This window comes from Nycticebus coucang, chromosome 14, assembly GCF_027406575.1.
Source record: "Nycticebus coucang isolate mNycCou1 chromosome 14, mNycCou1.pri, whole genome shotgun sequence".
Taxonomy (NCBI): Eukaryota; Metazoa; Chordata; class Mammalia; order Primates; family Lorisidae; genus Nycticebus; species Nycticebus coucang.
The window spans coordinates 37,811,155-37,817,154 of NC_069793.1; the positions used below are offsets into that span (position 1 = coordinate 37,811,155).

At 36.6% G+C, this 6,000-nt stretch overlaps 1 protein-coding gene across 1 annotated transcript in view; it reads right to left on the minus strand.

The window, feature by feature from the left end:
* BBOX1 (gamma-butyrobetaine hydroxylase 1) overlaps positions 1 to 5,663 on the minus strand; it is an 89,598-nt gene extending 83,935 nt beyond the window's left edge. Inside the window, exon 1 of the mRNA XM_053561411.1 lies at positions 5,420 to 5,663. The gene's annotated coding sequence lies outside the window, so the exon portion shown is untranslated. The remainder of the gene's footprint in view (positions 1 to 5,419) is intronic.
* Between the last annotated feature and the right edge of the window lie 337 nt (positions 5,664 to 6,000).

Genomic DNA, 6,000 nt, shown 5'->3' on the forward strand with positions numbered 1-6,000 from the left:
GAATGTCAGTAAAGTGTCTTCCTTTTGATATTTCTTTTATCTTCAGGAAAAGAAAAGTCATTGGGGGCCAGAAGAAGTAAGTAGGAAGGGTGTTCCAATATAGTAATTTTTTTACTGGCTAAAAATTCCCTCATAGACAGTGCCATGTGAACTGGTGCATTGTCATGATCCAAGAGCCATGAGATGTTGGTGAAAAGGTCAGGTGTTTTTTTGTCTAACTTTTTCACACAGACTTTTTAGCACTTCTGAATAGTAAACTTGGTTAACTGTCCAGTTAGTGCAAATTCACAACAAACAATCAATATTATATCAAACAGGGTTAGCAACACTGCTTTGACTCCATTTGGACTGAGGGGAACATTTTTGGTTGTGAAGAACTGGCTGACTTCCATTGTGCACGTTGAAGTTTTGTTTTGGGATCATATTGGTACACCCATGTTTCATCACCAGTGATACCAAGACCAAAAGCATAGTGTTGTCTCTGCAACAGGTCTTGGAAAACTTTATCTCTCCTTTGCTTTTGTTCATCAGTGACCTCCTTTGGGACCATTTTTGTACTTACCTGTCTCATGCCAAGATTTTCAGTTAAGACTTTTAATGTTTACTCAGTCTGCTATGCTTATCACAGTCAGATAATGATTTTGACACACAATTTGACAAATTTTTGCAATGTTTGTGTCAGCTGTACTTATTAATATCCACCCTGACATCTCTCCATCAATGACACTTTCTGTCCCCTCAGAAAAACATTTAATCCATTTATAAACTTACACCAATATCTCCCTGATTTTATTTCCATTCTTGCCAAGTTTTTTTTTGAAATTTTTTATTGTGGCAAAATAATACAACATACAATTTGCCATTTTTGCATATAATTCAGTGCTATCAATTATGTTCACAGGGTTGTGCACTATCACCATTTCCTACTTCCAAAATTTTTACCAACCTCAAACAGAAAATCTGTAATGATGAAGCAAAACTCCGCCTTTGCCACTTCTACCCAGCTTCTGGTAAACCTCTCATCTACTTTCCATTTCTTTTCTTTCTTTCCTTTTCTTTCTTTTCTTTTCCTTTCCCTCCCTCCCTCCCTCCCTCTCCCTCACCCCCCCTCTTTCTTTTCTTTCTTTCTTTCTTGGAATTCATTGAGGGTACAAAGAACCAGGTTACCACTCTTGCCAATTTTAACAAGAAATTTAGTGTTTGTTCACTGTTCTAATTCAAGCTCCAATATTCTCATGATGGCACACAAAAATAAGCAAAAACAATAATTATGAGAAAGAACACATGGGAAGAGTATGTTCTAATCTAGAAGGACAAAAGGCTTCTCACAGAAACTTAAGGACACTCCTGCAAAATCCTATCCATAGTGACTCAGCTCTTAAGAATTGTAAAAACTTAGCTTCCTGGAACCTTGAAACTAATGCTTGCTTCTGCTTCTGTAAACCCCGCATATGTTTTGAAACCTCCAATGAGGTACAATATAATAATTCCTTTGTCTGCCTAGTGTGAATCCTAAGGACAGGGACAGAGCTGATTGGGAAGCTCAGCCATTGTGGACTTTAGTCCACCATGGATGAAATAAAGCCTTTCTTCTTTCAAACACAGGTGAATCTTTTTCTCCATTGGGCCTCATTTTTCTGCTACAATGAAAGCCACTCAGCAAGATATCACAAGTTGACATAGCTGTGAGATACTGATATACCAAGGTTATGAAACTCTACCAAGATGTTTATACAGTGCTGCCAACATAAACGAATGGTGGCAAGTTCATGTACTTAATTGTCAGATCTCGTATGTGCATAAACACACAAACACACATACAGATATTTTTCAGCCTTGAAAAAGAAGGAAATTACATCATTTGCAATAACATAGGTAACATAGATGCTAAATGAGATAAGCCAGGCAGAAGAAAGACCAGTATTGGGTGATCTCATTTGATGTTGAACTCATGGAAGCAATAAGTAGAATATTCCAGCTATTAGGACAAGCTGAGACCCCTCTCTCTGATTATCTGGTCAAATGGGTATCCTGAGAAAGGTATTCCAAGAGAGGTGGAGATGTCAGGTCTGTGGCTGATGGGAGGCTGCCCAAAGCACATAGGAGAGTGTGGTAGAACTGGAAAGATGTGGGTGTTGCTGAAGTTAAATTATTTGGGTAACTCTGCAGGAATGTGTTGGGCCATTCTTTCTCTTTACAATCCCTTTCTTAGCTTTACGGGAACATAACACCCAGCCTAACTTTTTTTGAATTATTTAAAGCTCTAATAGGGCCAATGTAGTGAAAATTAAAAAAAAAAACAAAAAAAAAAACAGCAAGGACTATCAATATTTAAAAGCAAATTCTTTCTGAAAATTTATGGGCTTATTCATGAGTATAGGAATGATTTGTTGAAATCTGTTTTTTAACTTAACCCACATGACTTGTTAGAACTGAGCTCAGTTGAAGCATAAGGGCAGAAGATTTAGTTAGATGATAAGCTATTGTGTTTCTCTGAAAAAAAGAAAAAAGTAGATACTCCTAGACATGTATTTTTATTAGAGATTTCTTTTTTCTAAATTAAAAAAAACATATAAAATAAAAATTCTTATTATTTTATACTAAATTTTCAGTTTCCTTCTCCTTAAAATTATGGTTTATGAAATCTTAGATTACTGCTGGTGGGAAGGAGTAATTTTGCGTCTTTTGAAAAACATCCCTTGGATTTTGGCAGATTCCTATCTGATGGGATAGGTTTCATTTCATGTTAACACTTGAGACACCGTCTGTGTGTGTGTGTTTTCCTGCCTAATTCACCTACTATATTTTTTCTCTGAAGAGTTATGAAAGTGTGTCTGTGACTTCTGTTTGGCACAACAAATGATTTATTTTAGAGATTATTCTACTTCAGTGATGGATGTGGGTTTTACCTATTTTGCTTTTCCCTAATGTTATAAATTCAAATTTGTTACCTGATTGCTCTAGCACTATTGGAAAACCAAGAAGAATTCTGAAAATTGTTTTATGCAGTAATCTTGGAAATAAAAGTAACTTAGAACTACTTAGAACTAACTTAGAACTTTTAGGGGTAGAAAGAAACAAACTGTGATATCACTGAATTCAAGGCCCTCATCAGACATGCAGGGAAAGTGAAGCTCAGAGATGTTGGCTGTGATTTGCTGATACCACACTGTTGTTTTGTTAGAGAGATTGCCCCAAAACTAGGTTTGCTAGCTCAGTGTGTCCGTATAAAGTGAACATTTTCAAACTCTAATAAGAGAGAATGAAAAAAATTCCTCAAATGTTAATTACAACTAATTTCAATCATAGGCTTTGGAGGAATTTCAAAGGAAATTGAGGTAAAATTCATAGCTTCTACACATACAATAAAATTATAGGAAATCAATAATAGGGACCTGAGGTTGCTGATTCATCTACTGGATTACTCATCACCCCCAGAATAAAAGGCTGTCACTTCTTGAATGCTTTTAGTAATAAAAGGTAAGAATCGTATGGCCTGTGTTATCAAATGTCAGTATCTGTTAATTTCTATCTTCTCTTCCTTAAGGTAGGTTATCAGACCTGCCTCATAGAGCAGGATCCTAATATGTTTGAACTCTTGCCTCTAGATCAAAGTTTATTAATCTCATGGCACACTTGAACCTGTAGTTAAACCTCCGTGACACACTTTAAATTATGTTGATTGAAAAAGGGAGGAAAAAAAAGAATATACTTAATGTGCTTTGAACTTCTTTTGAAAACAATTTAATTAATGATCTTTAAAAATTTTTGTGGCACACCCAAGATCCTCTCATGGTACACCAGTATGCTGGGTTGAAAATCACTGTTCTAGATAATAGGATCAGAAATTGATCCAAATGAAAGAACCTTGGAGATTGTATGGGTATATATGTGAGGTGTGTGTACAAAACCATTTATTCAGCAGTAATTGTTTTCTAGCCACTCAATTGACACTTTCTTCCCCTAGGCATTTACCTCCAGGGAACCCCATAAGACCAGTGCCATTCACCTCCATCTTATGACCATGAGTTTAAAGATGGGAAGTAACTGATGTGAAAGCAAATGAAATAGAAATTTTGACATTCCACGTCATTGTGAAAAATGTATGGCCAAATACTCCAATGTACCAAAAATGTGCTAGTAAAATAATAGTTTAATCTTAATATTATTGGTTTTTAGCTAACCTCATTATCAGACATTTCAGCTTTGGAAAAGAGGGCAGGAAGAAGCAGTTTTCCTGACTTTATACCATATATGCTTAAATAATTATTACTCTTTCATTTTGAAACTTTTAAATCATAAAACTCAATTAATTTCCACTTGGTAATGTAGAAGTTGACCACACTATATTTGTGCTCCAGAAACTTTAATATCATTTGAAGGCACAATACATACGCTACCCAAAACACTTGCTACCTAAAGCCCTTCAGCTTGGAGATTTTTTAGATTTTTAAATGTTTATCATAATTATTATTAATCTTTATTTAATACTACATAAGTGGCTGAGAAACTTAGTAATTTGCAAATATATTCTTATGTGAATAATGAATTCTATAAAGCTATTCGAAAAGCCAGTTTATTCTGCCTAGTTTAAGTATCGAATTTCATGCAAACACTTTCTTTGTAAATTACAAAAAGGCAAACTTAACTTCACTCTGGTGGATTTATCACATTCAGATTGGAACTTAAATTATTTGGCATTTGCTTACCAATGTAATGCAGAGTATTAGGTCTAGATTTTAGAAAGATTTCTAAATACTTCGAACCAGAACATATATTCATTATGAGAAACTTATGTTTTGAATTATATTAAGTTGAAATACCTGTAATATCAAAATATCTGTAATGTATCTTCTTGAGCTTCATGAAGGGAGCCAAGCAATTGAAAGCATACACAATGGCTTTAATTGACTAGCAGTTTAAAGAAGCAGGTTATATTCAGCTTTAGGGGTTTAACAAAGTATAGGAGTATAATATGTAGTCACCTTTCTTTGGGCTGGATTATGGATCATTCAGAGAACATTTTGAAAATCCAGACAGAACCCTTCTTCCCCCAACCCCAGTTCTGCTTTTCAGTGAGTGTTCTCTCTGTCCCCTCTTGTATACTTTCTGGATCAGTATAGGGATTGCAAAGTAATTTGACTACCAGACTAAGCCAAATATAATTGGGAAAGTGAAGCTGCCAAGAAACAATCAATGTACTGCATTCCAAAATCAAACCTATTCCAAATGGCTGATGGATCAGCCTCATCGCAGCCCACAAGGCTATGGGCTATATGTGACTGGAGTCCCAATTAGATGCTCTCCCAAACCCCCAATCCACAAACCTGAAGCCACAAACCCTCCAGATAAGGGAAAGTTGAGCTCAATCGGACCTGTTTGCAGATATACTTTAGGCACCAAACCATCCCATACTCACCAAGTAAAGAAAACACCAGCTTTGTTCCTTAAAGTCCTTTGGCAAGGGAGCCTTCTGGTGCCTGTCACATCCCAGGATTGATCTTCCCTCAGTTCCCAGTCTGATGTGGTGCTTTTCCTTGGAAGCCTTTTTGCTCCTGGCAGCTCCACAATGGCCCTGCCCCCAGACACAGCTGAGGTTTGCAAATGAGGAAGGATGTCTCAATCTGAAGGTGTAGCAACTCCTGAAAGGAGCTTTGAGGTTTAAAAACAAAAAAGAAGAAAAGTAAGGAGGTTTTATGGTATATAGGGGAAGCAGTTAGCACGGGAAAATACTTTCAATTACTCACAAAACCCCAGGGCTCAGTTTAGAATCTTTCCTGAATAGAAGGAAAAGCCATTTTTACCTGTCACATCTCCAGTTGCTGGACCAGTAGCAGCAGGAGCAATTGAACAAGGTGTTCACTGACTTCCCACCTGTTCCCAGTGACAGCTGTTTTATTGCACAACCCACTGGAGAAGAGACATTGAGAAGCGCCTATAATAGGGAGGAGCTATCAGCTCTCACCTGAGCGGAGGTGACTTGGTATTTACTTGCCAATA